This window comes from Ursus arctos, unplaced genomic scaffold (genome assembly GCF_023065955.2).
Source record: "Ursus arctos isolate Adak ecotype North America unplaced genomic scaffold, UrsArc2.0 scaffold_5, whole genome shotgun sequence".
Classification (NCBI taxonomy): Eukaryota; Metazoa; Chordata; class Mammalia; order Carnivora; family Ursidae; genus Ursus; species Ursus arctos.
This window is the reverse complement of record NW_026623067.1, coordinates 66,955,566-66,971,361: the sequence shown is the minus strand read 5'-3', so window position 1 is coordinate 66,971,361 and position 15,796 is coordinate 66,955,566. Positions and strand designations below refer to the sequence as shown.

The 15,796-nt window shown below is 34.4% G+C and overlaps 1 protein-coding gene and 1 pseudogene across 2 annotated transcripts in view; one reads left to right on the top strand and one right to left on the bottom strand.

The window, feature by feature from the left end:
* EDIL3 (EGF like repeats and discoidin domains 3) overlaps positions 1-15,796 on the top strand; it is a 398,882-nt gene that overhangs the window by 18,098 nt on the left and 364,988 nt on the right. The window lies entirely within an intron of this gene.
* On the bottom strand, positions 14,314-14,431 carry LOC113255379 (5S ribosomal RNA; annotated as a pseudogene).

The following is a 15,796-nucleotide window of genomic DNA, read 5'->3' as shown; positions in this document are numbered from 1 at the left end:
GGCTCTACCAGGTACTTGCCTTGTGACTCTCAGCAAACTCCAGTCTCTGAGCCCTAGTTTCCTTATGATCAAAATGAAAATGAAGCAATATACAGGGAATGATTTTGGAACTTGAAAACTATCTTATAAATCATCTGTTTTGGTGGTAGCCAAATCCTTGCTTTGTTTTCTGTACCTTTATAGAAATAGCCCGTATCGATATTCTCATTTGTTTTTGTGTGTTTTACTGAACATATCCAGATGTTATGAAAACTTTTGATTACACCTGTTTGGAAAAGGAATGTAGAGGCACTTGGGTGGCTCAGTTGTGAAGCATCTGCCTTCAGCTCAGGGCGTGATCCCAGGGTCCTGGGATCGAGTCCCACATCAGGCTCCTCCACTGGGAGCCTGCTTCTTCCTCTCCCACTCCCCCTGCCTATGTTCCCTCTCTTGCTGGCTGTCTCTCTCTGTCAAATAAAGAAATAAAATCTTAGAAAAAAAAAAAAAGGAAAAGGAATGTAAGCACACTAAGAAATGATGACAAATCTGATATGTAGGTAGTCCCTGTATTGTGAGAATTTAATTGGTGGTGATGAGATGCGAGATAGCTCTTAAGTGTTAACATGGGCACATTCATCTTCACTTGTCCATGATTTCACCTGCCCTTTTCAACCATAAGTTGAGACCTAAAGTAGTTGGCTTAGAAAATTCTTGTTTGTTCATGAGAATGTAGAAAGTTAAGAAATTGAATCATACTCTCACCTTCCTGAGAAGATTGCCACCTCTAAAGGAATCAGGGTCATCTTCTCTCCTGCTATGTTCCCTCACAACCCAAATTTCAACTTCTTCTGGGCCTAATGCTAGTCCACAAAAATGAAATTAATACAGATTTCCTTAAATATCATAGCAGTGATACTATTTAAAATATTTTAGTATTATAGAATTGATGCTAGAGAAACATGCTTTATTTTGTTTCTAAAAAGGCTCAATTTCAAAATTATATATCAATCATAACTTATTTTTGAATTAGCAGTTCCTTGATGATACCCCTCAGTGTAAGAATGAGCTTAGATTCCAGCATCAAAGTGCAGTTTTGTTATTGGGATCCCCCCCATAACTTTAAATATGTGTGTATATGTAAATTTATAATACTTTATTAAAAAGGACAGTATTTAAATAAATTAGAAGAATAAATACCTAAATTAAATGACATCTTCAGTTAGTAATAGAATTCATATGGTGATTGCTTTAAAAATAAAATGCATTTGAAAGATTTAGAAATAGGAGAACAAAAATATAGGCAGAATTATTGATAAAAATAATTTTTGTATATTCTTCGGGAAGTGGCATAGATCAATTTGAAGTAACATTTCTTGATTACTTCTAAAGGGATTATTTATTTTGCTTTGTACTCCTCGTAATTTAAGAGTACCTTGAAATATTTCAAATGTTATTTCTGATAACAGCTGCGTAGTAAACCAGTCTAGGGCTGGAGGTTTCAGTTTGCTGATTTAACTTTAATTGGGAATATGTTATAAATTAAGTCAATTGTCTTTGGGATAATAAGAGTCATGAAGAACTCTTCCAGGATTAATTGTTTGTGAAAACAATTACTATGAGCAAAGCCTAGAATCTAAGCCCAAGCAACTGGAGCATACAAACTTTAACTGTGAATTCTTAGGCTCATTTACATTAGTATGTCCTTCTGAAAGTAAGCATTTTCATATGTAACTGCATTATAGAAAAAAATATGTAGGTCATTTGGCAATGGAAGGAATGTAAACCATCACTCCATAACATTTATTAGGACAAAATTATACTTAGGCAATGTAGGCTGGACCAACAGATTTTTTTGTGTTTTTTTTGGGTTTTTTTTTTATTCAAGAAATCATAAGAAGACACAGCGTGAGTGTCAACAGTTTAGACCTTTGTCAGATGTTTCAGTGTTTCCTTGACTCCTACCAACGGAAATTAAAGCAAAATGAATGGATCAATAATTTGGTTGCACTCCACAAACTTAAACATTGTTGTTTCTTTTGTTATGGTAATAATAACGGTGTATAGTAAAGTAAAAAGATATGGTTGTATGTTTTTAAAGCTGATAATCCAGAAATTAAAGTGGAAACTACTTCAGGAGACCTATTAATACATATTTATAATTAACACTTGGTTCCTTTGGTATCACTGCCTATTTGGGAAGTTGGTTTATATGTATTCTACGTTAAGTTCATTTGTTAAGTATCTTCATAAGCTTGTTATTATAGGATGCTGTTACTGAGACTGCAGCTTTGAGACAGTGTACAGACAGACAACACTTGTGTAACCACAATATTTATGACTTTCAGTTTAGGTTATTAGACTATTATGTTGGAATGGTCAATGTTGCTTCTTTTGGTTTATGAAAATCATTGATACATGTGCAATGACAAAATGGTACTATAAGTTTTTAGAGTCATTATGGAGATGCAAACAAACCACACAATCTTAAGTGTTTATGTGGTTAAGTGAGTTTTCAAAATTGTTTGTACCCATCTAATCATTACTTAAACATGTTATAGAACATTTCTACAATCCTAGAATATTCTTCCAGTCAAATCCCATCCATACCCCTCCTCTCTCCAACATCTGTGTTTTTTATCTCTATCATTACAGATTAATTTTGTCTATTTTTGGACTTTATACCATTGTTATGATTGTGTGTGTGTGTATACTTTAGTCTGGCATCATTCATTCAATATAATGGGTTTGATATTTATCCTCGTTATTGCACATATGATGAGTGCATTTCTTTCTATTCCTGAAGAGTATTTCATATAAATATACCACAGTTGGTTTATCTACTCTCTAGTTGGTGGAAAATTGGATTGTTTCCAGTTTCTAGCTTTTATAATGAATAAAGATAATCTGAAAATTCTTACGGATTTTTTTTCTAAATTGACATAATTTCATTTCTTTTGGGTAAAATACCTAGAAACGGAATTGGTGAGTCATAGGTAGATACATGTTTGCTTGAAAACTACTCAGCACATCTCCAAAATGATTGTATAATTTTATTCTCCCAGCAGCGATTGAAAGGGCCAGTTGTTCCATATCCTCCCTCGAATCTGTTACTATGAGTCTTTTGATTGTAGCTATTTTGGTTGACATGAAATAGTATTTCACTGTATTTTAAACTGATGTTTTCTAGTGACGAAGGATATTGAGGACAGTATTGCAGTTTATTGACCATTCATGTATCTTCTTTTGTGAAGTGTCCAATCTTTCACAAGTATTTCTTTGGGGGGGGCATTTTAAGGTTGATTTGTAGGGGTTCCATATATATCCTGGATATATGTATTTTATCATATGTACATTGAAAATATATTTCCTAATCCATGGCTTGATAGTCAGTTTCTTAATGGTGTCTTTTGATGCAGTACTTTCTAATTTTAATGACATGAATTTTATTGGTATCTTTCTTTTAGAGTACTTTTGATGTTCTAAAATGTCTTTACTTAACCCAGTGTCACAAATATATTGTCTTAGTTTTTCCCATAGAAATCTTACATTTCTGGTTTTTACATTTGAGTTTATGATCCTTCTTGACTTAATTTTTGTATGTGTCATTAGGTACAATTTGAGGCTTATTTTTTCCATAGGGAAATTCAGTTATTTCATTTGTTGGGAAGACTGCATTCTCCATTGTAATGTCTTGATATATCCTGATTGCCTTGGTTGTATCTATTCTATGTCTTTAATCTGTTTCTCTGTCTTTATACCAACACCAGGGTGTCTTGATTAATTTAGCTTTAGAGTAAAACTTGAATTTAGGTAATGTAATTCTTCTAAATGTATTATATTTGGTATCTTATATTTTTATATAAATTTTAGAATTAACTTGTCAATTACTTCAGAAAACCTTGTAGATACTTTGATTAAAATTGTATTAGGTTTATAGATCATTTGATGGGAATGGCCATATTGACAACATTATATTTTCCAATTGATTAAGATCTTATATCTATTCATTTATGTAACTGTACAGATCCATATTTAACAATAAATACCAATTCCTCTTTTTTTGTAGGTTTTTATAGAATATAAAGCATTTTCACGTTGCTTATTTCATGACTCATACTTTACGTTGTTTTAAAACAGGAATTAAGTATAAAGAGTGGAGATCATTCAGTACCTTAGCATGCTTCACAGTGCTTACAAAAGGACTTTCAACATAGGATATACTTGATAGACAAATTCCCAGAAAACCTTTTTATTAATATTCTTATACTATGACAGACAGTACTGTTAGAAGAAAACATAAGCCTTTCAAATACTGAAGTTTTTTAAACTAAATAAATATATAATTTTGCAAGGTTCCAGAAAAATAATCTGAGATTCAAAGCATCAGATCTATTTAAAGATGAAAAAAGGAGACCTTGAAAATTTTGGGAAGTAGTTAATGGAATAAGAGTTTAGAAGGCCTATAAATCACTTTACTCCCCTGGAAGTAAAGAGTGCACTTTAACTACCTTGGATAGATAAGTGCCTCTTGTATTTATAAAGATGTTGGTAGTTATAATTATCCCAGCTTTTTACAGAATAGTTAGGTTCCTAAGGCAGAAAAGCATTGCACAGAGGGGTCATCCTGCTTTAGAAGCTTAAAGAGTGTGTGTGTGTGTGTGTGTGTGTGTGTGTGTGTGTGTGTGTGTGTAGTGATGACCTTATCCCAGATGGTGTTATCACCAGAAAGCTTTTGCTTTGACTGAAGTTCATCTTGGTTCACACCTGAACCAAATCCCAACTAATGAGATTTTCTTTTAAATAGGTTAAGCAAAACCATCAATTGTCTATCTTTTCTCCTTGTTTTGTGGAATTGATTTGAGAAAGTGGACCAAAGCTATACAGAGAGGTGAAATACATGCTTTGCTGGCACCTTTCCAGAACATTAACAAATATTTAATATGTTAATGTGGTGTCTAGAGCTTTTTAGGAAAAAAAAATATTCCTAGAAGAATCTTGCTTATAAGCCACTCCCCAAAAGTAATATATATATATATTTTTTTGCTGTTTTGTACAATAATTAAACACTAGATTGAGCTATTGGAAAAGAAATTGCTTGAGAGGCCATTATTAGCTGTATGTTTATATTCACTGTATCCTCTCACGATTTAGGTATGCCACATAGGATTATACTAAAATGAAATAAATATGTTCTCAAGGACCATTTTTTTGCCATGCCAAGATTTCTTAGATCTGTACCAAGTACTACTTTGAAATTTACTTAGATCTCTTTTCCTTTCAGTGTTTACTAAAGTTCTCATTTAGATAATTACCATTCTGGAGGTTATAACCTATGCAAGAGGTTATAACCTATGCAAGTGATGGCATTACTTATTCCTTTCTTACTAATCTAATAGGAAATGACTGATAAAGGGCATTCAATTAATCTACTTACTTTATATTGAGATTTTTGGGGGCAGTGAATTTATTCCCAGGCTTCAAACACCTTGGCCTTTAATTTGTCAAACTTCAGTCTTTAAGTAAATTAGCTGGGTTCTGACTGAATTAATTGAATTCAGGGAAGGCTCTACAAATAGTTGTTCCAATATTTTCTCACATGTTTCTGTAAGGGCCAAACTGTTGGAAAGCAATTAGATTTTGAATTACTCTCTTACCCCTAGAACACCTGTTCTTTGACTTCATGAAATCTCTCCTTTTTCCCCTCTACTGACCCTCCTCTTGCCTTCCTTTTCTTTTCTATTCAGCTTGTATCATTTTTGCCCCTTACATGAATTGCTAGCTTGTGAATTTTCAACTCACCTGATATGTTGGCCGTGAGCTGCTCCAGCTTGCTAGTCATTCAGGCTTAAATGGCAGTAATAGTTTAGTCTTTCAGTTCTGGAAACATGGGTTGGTCAGTGCACTGAGAACAGATTCATCTCCTCAGTGTGAACTCCAAGGGATATATAATTTAGAAGTGTATTATATCAGAATCTGAATTGTAGATTCCATAATGGTAATTATAATCACTGAAGATACAAAAAGACACATGAAACTTCTAATCAGTTTATTCACTCTTTGTTGCTCATGGAATCAAAAGAGAGGAGTTAGTTGAACAGCTTGAATGTTTAATGGTTGGAGGCTAAAAAGTCTGACCGCAACAGGGACATACTTGTTTCATGGTCTGTGCTGCAGTCCCCACTTTCCCGGTCAATGGTTAGTATTTGGACGGGCAATGCAAGGTTAGCCTCTACCTCTCTGGTTTGCACATTCAAACTACTGAATTACCTTTCCCTCCATCTTGCTTATCTACCAAAGCACGTCTGACTGACATATTCTTTATCTGAATATGGTAATTAATTTCCTGAGTTCCAAGTCAACTGTTACTGTCCTAAAAAGTCAATCTTTTCTATCTGTGAGGATTTTATAATTTAACCATCAACTGACAATTTTATTTTTCAGATTTCCAAGTTCTTAGGGGATTCCCAATGTGTTTAAAACTGCATTCTCAATATGCATGAATCATATAAGTGGAGGGCCAGAATGCTGGAATTTAAGTGTTGGCTTTGTTATTTATTTTAGAAATAAAATTGGATATTTTAGAAATGCAATTTGTACTTTTACATTTAATAAAGGCAATGTGTAATAAATCATTTACCTAATTAAATGCTTATATGATTAAATTTTGGACAAAAGTTGGGAACGAGAGAGGACATTTATCCAAATTCTTGCTGTGTTGAGAATAACTGCTTTGCGCATTTTATAATAATGTTATAAAGGCAGACAGGCCTGATAATGTTTCAATGAATAGAAAAGTTGATTTAAAATTTTTTATTCTTCATATTTAAGTTATCTTAGACTGAAACCACAAAATATAAAATGTAAATCTTATTTCGTATGGGGCAGAGCCGCAATAACATGAAAATGGCATCTTTTAATGAACAAACCCAAATCCCATACCTACTTAAGTGTTCTCCTTCAAAGTAATTGCCCAGGCAGGTTTATTCCTTTTTTCCAAATAATAATGTGATTGTTCAAATACCTTAAACTCCTTTGGGAACTGACTTTAACACCAAAAGATAAAAATGAGTTCCATCTTTTTATACCATAGTTAGCTTCTATCCCAAAAGTGTTTATTCAGCTTAATTTTTAACTAGTTTACTAGGCTTGATACTGAGCGATATTTTACTTCTTCTAAAAATCATATATAACCCCCAATGACCAAAAACTACCATTCTTCAATATATTATAGCACAATATGTGAAAGAAGCTTTACTTACTTTTTTAAAAGATTTTATTTATTTATTTGATAGAAAGAGAGAGAGTACAAGCAGGGAGAGCAGCAGGCTGAGAGAGAGGGAGAAACAGGGAGCCCAGTGTGGGGCTTGATCCCAGGACCCTGAGATCATGACCTGAGCCAAAGGCAGACACTTAACTGACTGAGCCCACGCAGGCGCCCCTGTGAAAGCAACTTTAAAAGGGAACTTCCTGCTCTTTCTGAGCAACTTTTCTGTCACCTGATCACATCACATTGTTGTAGATATTCCTAATTATGAACAACACTTTTCTGTAGTCTTATGACTTACATATGATTAGAGAAAACTGCCCCACCTAGGGTCTCAGAATAGAAGGGGCATTAAAGGGTTAAAGAAGACTGGAAGTATTTCTAGAATGCAATCTCCATTTGTAATGTGTTCACTGGAGTTGTCCTCTAAACTCCCAAATTATGAGGTTCCAGGGTGTGCCAGAGCTAGTGATTGCTTGTGTAGAATGTTCCTTGGCTTTGTGGAGGATTCTTGTGGTTAGCCTGGGTTTTCTTTGTGTATCTTGCTTCCTCATGGCTACCACCACTGAATCAGCAGCTCTGGAGAGATAGAAATGAGCCAAAACTCTGCCAGTGTTTCTATTGACTTTATACTTCCATTTTATTCACAGAAAGATAAGAACCTAGGAGTTCTGGGGTGGAGTGGGTAGAGACTACAACTAAAAGTGGACACAGACCTTAGAAATATTGTTCTTTCAAGGCCTGAAAAGCCAAACAGATAATATCTGAAGAATCAATCCCTGAATCGTTGACATAATGAACATTAGGAGAAAATTGGTTAGATCTAAGATTGTACGGGAGAGGAAATGACATTACTGTATCTATCCAATGTGGTAGGCAGAAAATGGTCACCTGAAGATGTCAGGTCCTAATCCCTTGAATTTCTGAAAAAGAAATTTAGCAGATGTGATTAAATTAAGGATCTTGAGATGGGGAGATTATGCTGGATTAGCTGGTGGACCCAAGGTAATCACAAAGGTCCTTAAAGGGAATGAAGGAGGCAGGAAATTCAGGGTAGGACAGGTGATGACTGAGGCAGAGTCAGAGTGGTGATTGTGCAGAAGTTGGCCATTGCTGGCTTTGAAGATGGAAGGGGCAGCATGAATCAAGGAATTGTGGGCAGCCTCTAGCAGCTGGAAAAGGCAAGATAACAGATTCTCCCCCAGAACCTTTGGAAAGGATGTAATCCAGTTGACACTTTGATTTTAGTCCATGAGACCTATGCATATTCCTGTCTTCCAGACTGTAAGATAATAGATTTCTGTTGTCTTAATTTGGGTAGTTTGTTATTGCAGCAGTAGGAAACTCTACACTGATGCAATGTCATCTCTCCCTTTATATCACCCCAGCCATTCCCTCCTATCACTGTTCTTGCTTTGGCATCCTGTATTCTGGGAATATTATTATTTTTGAGTGACTTCTTATGTGATTGGTTAAGATTGTTAAACATGCATTGAATGAATTCATCTGAATTAAAAACTAATTTAGAGAAGAGTGTGTTTAAAAATATGTTTATCCATCCATTTAAAAGACTTTAATAGAGGTGGTGAACTGGCTTACAATTTTCTCCTGAGTTTGTTTCTTTTTCTTAATTTTGATGGAAATTATACTTTTAAGCACTTCTGTAACTTTGTTAAAAATTATCCTTTAAAGTCTATGTAATTTCACAGTACTAAAATACTGTTTAATATTACTAGTGATAAATGGGCCATCTGCTCGTATTTGGAAGCTTTTTTTTTTTTTTTTTTTTTTTTGCATACAGGGATCTATATATTCAGAGTATCCTTTTAACGGAATTTGATAGGTGCTTTTTAATGAGGTTCTTAAAAATATGAGGCAAATATGAACCTAGAGGTAGTGTAGTGACATAAAAATCGTCATAAAGGAATGAAGAAAATTGTTAAGATATAAAAATTATGTAAGAATATAAAATGGAATTCTATACTAACGTAGGTCTTGAATGTATTTCAGTGATACACATTTGGGAAACTGTAACACATATAAGCCTAAGAAAATATAAAATTAATTTTACTTTTAAAAGTGCCTTTCTGTATGATAGTTATTTAACTTCTTAGTCTCCAAGAATTGTCACTGTGCAAAGAGCAAGGGAAGTGGCCCCAACATGGCTTGGTCCCCAGTATCATTGTGCTCTCTCTCAGAGAGAGAGTGGGTACCTGCTTGCACAGAAGAGGAGGGGTGGGGCACAGAGGGAAAGAGAGAATCTTACATGGGACTTGGTCTCAAGATCCTGAAATCATGACCTGAGCTGAAATCAAGAGTCTGATGCTTAACCAAGTGAACCACCCAGGCACCCTCCATTGTGCACTTTTTCTATTCAAAGATTACTATCTGCCCCATCTGCCCAGTGAGGCCAAATGGAAGCCTAGCTGATGTTTTGGCTTTTATTATGCACTTGCTTTGTTATAGTTGACATTATTTCATTTGGTCCTCACTAGAGTCACAAATGATTCATCTACAAGGTCTTTATTGCATAAGTATTTATTATGCACATGCCCAAAATACACAGAGTTAGAAAGTTTTGCAGGGAAGCAAAGATTTTTAAGAGAAGAGTATAATGAAGATGCCTGGCAAAATTAGTATTCATTTTAATACCACCCTTTGATTAACGCAATTGCCTAAACCTGCATGTTGTTGATTATTTCCTAATGAATTATTAGATGTAGAAACAGTGAAAAATAAGTTTACAAAATAAGTATATACATCCTTGACAGGATTTTAGGACTGAAAGCCTAGTTCATTGATTTCCTGCACTATATATTTTCTACAGAGGTGGAAAGAAGCAGCTTGGGTTGTTTAAATTCAGGGAGGTGATTAGCAACATACCTCGGGTCAGAGCACAGTGTTTGTCAACAAAAGGTCTTAAAATAATACCAAAGATTGTAGACAGATTTTTTGGATCAGATAATATTGCAAAACAAGAATGATTCTGCAAATTTATTATCTCAATCCTGAGAAGAGTCAAAGTAGATAAAAATGTTCAAATGATACTAATCAGAACATACAGTTTCCCAGAACCACCTGTCCTTGCTGACCTATGAATAACTTTGTAATACCCTGAAGAGCTGGTTTACAGGTTAAAAAAGAGGGGATGCTCTAGCTGTAAAAGGTTGTTGCTGTGCTGTCCAATATAGTATTATTTGGTAACACATGGCTATTGATTATTTGAAATGTGACTAGTCCTAACGGATATATGCTGGGAGCGAAAAATGTATACTAGATTTCAAAGATAGTACAAAAAAACCCCATAAACTATCTCATTAATTTTTATATTGATTATATGTTTAAATGATAATTAAGTAGTTTTATCACAATTAATTTTACTTGTCTTTCCCCCCTTTTTTTAAATTGAAGTACAGTTGATCCACAATGTTACATTAGTTTCAGTTGTACAACATAGTGATCTGACAACCCTGTGCATTATGCAGTGCTCACCACTACTGTAACTGCCATCTGTCTTATAAATTATAACACTTACAGTACCGTTGACTGCATTCCCTATGCTGTACCTCCCATCCCTGTGACTTCTTCTTTCCATAACTAGAAGCCTGTACCTCCCACTCCTCTTTACCTATTTTGCGCATTCCCCAGCCCCCTCCCCTCTGGCAACCACCAGTTCTCTGTATTTATGGTCTTTTCTGCTTTATTTCTTTTGTTTTTTAGATTCCACATAAAAGTGAAATTATATGGTATTTGTCTTTCTCTGACTTATTTCACTTACCATAATACTCTCTAGGTCCATCCATGTTGTCAGAAATAGCAAGATCTCATTCTTTTTCGTGGCTGAGTAATATTCTATTGCAAATATATACCATATCTTCTTTATTCATCTATCGATGGGCACTTGGATTGCTTCCATATCTTGGCCACTATAAATAATCCTTCAATAAGCACAGAGGTGCATATATCTTTTCCAGTTAATGTTTTTGTTTCTTTGGGTAAATGCCCAGTGGTGGAATTACTGGATCAGATGATATTTCTATTTTTTAATTTTGAAGGACCTCCATGCTGTTTTCCACTGTAGTTGGACCAGTTTACATTCCCACCAACAGTGTGGGAGGATTCCTTTTTTTCTGCATCCTCACCAATACTTGTTATTTCTTATCTTTTTGATACCAGCCATTATGACTGGTGTGAGGAACTATCTCACTCTGGTTTTTATTTGTACTTCCCTGATGGTTAGTGGTGTTGAGCATTTTTTCATGTGTGTGTTGGCCATGTATATGTCCTTTTTGGAAAAATGTCTATTCAAGTATCTTTCCTCTTTTTAATGTGGTTACCTGAAGATTTTAAATTGCATATGTATCTCACTTTATATTTCTATTGAACAGTGCTGGGCTAGAATATGAGATAACAAATCAAAAGTAGAATATTTACCCATGGAGTGCTTTTGTTTGTAAGTTTAAAGGATATATGGAATGACTGCCCTTTAAAGACAGTTGTGGCTCACTATTATTTAAAAAGCTAGATAATGGGATACGATTATTTTAGTAAAATTATTTTTGTTATTTCAAGAGTAAGTATTATTAATCCTTTGTCCATTGTCAGATAAATGGTTGGCCTATGGTTTAAGGATATACAAGTTTGAGGAGTTTATACATAAGATTGTCTGAAATCTTTTAAGTGGGTGCAAAACTAAACTGTCAGTGCTTAAATTTACTTCAGTAGAGCATCCATCTAAAGTGACTAATAGATGTATCAAAGAATAATCAACTTCATTAGTAAGTAAATCAGAATTAAAATTGTATGATGTAGTTTTTCTTACCTGTCAATAAGGCAAAAATTAAAAGTTTGGTGATATCTAATGTTATTCTGGTCACAGATTGCTGGAGAGAGTAAAAATGGGTTTAAGTTTTCTGCTGAAAAATTGACAGTAGATATAAAAGTTTAAGGAATTTAAGATAGTAACTAAAAGTGAGGCATGAGATCAAGAGAGAAATAACCACTAATCACTTATCATATAATATTGAGAGATAAATACAGTAGGGTGACTTACTACAGTGGTTAGGAACACAAATCCTAGAGCTAGGCTGTCTGGGTTATGTAACAGGATCTTTTACTACTACCAGTGTGACATTAAGGTATGTACTTATCTTCTCTGTGCCTCAGTTTCCTCATCTGTAAAACTGAAGCATGGATAATAGCTTCTGTATACATCTGTTAGGATTAAACACATCAGTGCTAAGGCTTTTGGAACAGTGCCTGGCACACAGTAAATTACATATATTTTTTGAGTTAATCAAAAGTATTTGCTAACATAGATGTACATATAAAAACTTATAATATTGCTTGCTATATAAAAGTTGAAAGTGAGAATTAAATGAATTGTATATCCATATTGTAAAATAACATATAGTCATTAAAGTGATCTGAGCTGTATTTCTTGACATGGAAGTGTTGGTGGTATATAAGAGAGAAAAAGAGGTCATTTAATAGCATAGAGGGTAGTTTTATTCTGTTTTATGTATATTCATACAAAAATAGCTAGAAACATATATGAACATGCTTCCCTTAAAAGTGGAATTTTGCTTTATAAAAATTTGCTTATTATTTTTCAAATGATCATGAATTATATTTATTATCAAAAGCATATTTAAAAATGTAAGTCACAAAACATTAGTTCTTTTTTTCAATAATGAATTATGTATTTTTTGAATCTGCAGATGGTTAAGTGCATTACTACTGTTAGTTACCTTTTAGGAAAAGAGGGTTAGCTGGTTGATCTACTCACTAGATCAACTCATTACAATCCTCCCTAACCCATAGCTCTAGGAAGAAGAAACAAGCTGCTGCAGGTCAGACAGGGCCTGGGAACACAGGTGGAAAAGCTGTTGCTAATTAGATTTCTCCAGACCATGAATTTATCTACAATACAAACTGCAGAAATACCTGGTGTACTGTTGCCTCAAAACCCATGTTTGAGAAAGCAAGCTGTTATTCTTTATAAATAATGGTAAAAGAACATGTTTCTAAATTTGGCCTAGAAAAGCAGTAAAAATGAATATTCCTGTAAAAAATCAGTCAAGAAACTCACACACACAAAAAGGATATAAAATATAATAACGTTTACCTAAAGGAGGAAAGGAGGAAAGAATGGGCTCAAACTTAAATGACCATCAACTTAATATAGACTGCCACATGCAGAAAAGGTCATATACAAAAACCTAATGGTAACCATGTATGAAAACCCACTAAATTTGGCCATAGAAGTTAACATAGAATATTATTCAACTCTTAAAAAGGCTGGTATATTACATAGTACAGAGAAGAGAAAAAGCTATATTTTAGATGAAATTCTCAGGTATAATGAGTTAGAGTCAGGCTTATGGACAGGACTGTGACATATCGTAAGTAGGATCATATTTTTTTTTTGTTAAAATAATGATTGAATAAAACTTTTTAATTTCCATACTCTAAGAGGTGATGAAATATGATATTTATTTAAAGAAAGATGTTTCAAGTGTAACATTGCTAAACAAACACTAGCTAGAAATACGAATTTTGTAAGAGTTGAGGTGGGATGTTAAATATTTTCAAAACAATAGGATACTTATACCTTCAGTAGAGAGTGAGCACCTTCTATGTGCTGGTGAATTTTCTGGGTACTAGTACCAAAGAAGAAAACTTAACACATTGGAAAATCTTTCATATGTTTCAATTGATTCGTCTTTAATCTGACAACTATGCATCTCAAATTCAAGATTTTTTTTTTTTTTTTTTTTTTTTTGCATGGATGGCTTTAGGTTTGGTTTGGTTTTTGGTTTTGTTTTATTTTGCCACAGAGGAACCATAACAAAAAATCGGATAAGAAACTTTAGATTTGGTAAAACCAAAGAGAGAATAATCGAGGATTTTTGGATAAGGAAGTTTGATAAAATAGATATTTTTTAGAATATTGCACAGGAAAAGTGAAAAAAAGATAAAGTGGGTAAGCAGACAGTGTCAGTGCCCCATCCGTACCCCCCAGGCACTGAATTTTGGGGTGCTCAGGATGTTGTCCAGCTGTCATACCATTTCTATAGCTACAAGGCTTTTTTTTGGTCTCCCATCCAAGTACTAACCAGGCCCAAACTTGCTTAGCTTCCGAAATCAGATGAGATCGGGCACATTCAGGGTGGTATGGCCATAGACTAAAAGGCTTTTTTTGGAACAGGTAGAGTGGAAACAACAGGGATTTAATGCCTTATGGGTCAGCCCTCAAGCAGTTACTACAGGGAGTTGGTATATAAATAGGCTCCCATGCTCCAAATGGTATATGTCTATGAAGTGTGTTTTCTACCTTTTCCTGAGTTTTCCCCCAAGGAATTAAGCCCAAGTCAGTCTCAGCAGTAGTTTAATTATCTACTCTTTACTGACTGCCTTTCCTTCCATGAATCATCTCCCCACTCCTTCACCATTGCTTCTTGTACCTGGGCTTAGATCTACTGTCAGGGTCTATCTTTGGGAAACCAGAAAGAAATAACAGCATTCTGGCAGGAGATGAAGAGGGTCTTTATCTCATTCATTCAAGATGGTAGTGCCTGCCTTCTAAGTCTTTGTCATAGAGATGTGGGCAAACCATCTGAACATATCTTATAAAGAAAAGTGACTCAATTAAGTAGATATTGACTCTCTTCTGCATGGAATAAACTATAGTAGCCTGCAAGGGCTAAAACTGGAGAGACATATCTACCTTCAAGAAAACTGCAGTTTAATATTGGCAGAGAAGGGGAATATAAAGATGATAAGATAGACTAATATGACATGTGAAATCGAATTACATAATTACTCCTATTAGATTTTAGACCTTAACATGACTAGAATTTTTCTCCAAAATTAATCTTAATACAGTACGCTCTTTAAAGATTTATTTATTTGTTTATTTGAGAAAGAGAGAGAGAAAGAGAGAGAGAGAGAGAGGATGACTGAGGGGAAGGGCAGAGGGAGAGAGAATAGAATCCCAAACAGAGTCCCCACTGAGTGCGGAGCCCAAGGGAGCCCAAAGCACGTTCAATCTCACAGCCCTAAGATCATGACCTGAGCCAAAATCAAGAGTCAGGAGCTTCATTGACTGAGCCACCCAAGCTCCCCCAATCCTCTCTTTAAAAGCTAATAGAGTATATCTGAGATTATAGGAGGAAAAAAGCCAAAATGTGGTTGTGCATACTTAGGTAAAGAAGATCAATAGAAAAGTCACCTGCACTTGGTTTTAGTTACTATAATTAATGATATGGGCACAATACATTATGATAAAATTAAAGGCAAATATTACTGGAAATGTCAATTAGCTATTCCCAAATGAAGCATAACATTTCTTTCCTCTTACACATATTTAGTTTTTGTCCTCTGCTTCATGGTACAAGATCTGTAAATTATTTAGAGCAGTGTAAGATGAGTAACCTTTCCAGTAAGAGAACAGATAAAAATAGAGGTTTGTATTTGATGAGATCTGAAGAGGTTTATTTACAGTTTTACCATTTTCCTTCCATTCATATAATGAATGCTGCCCAGACTGAA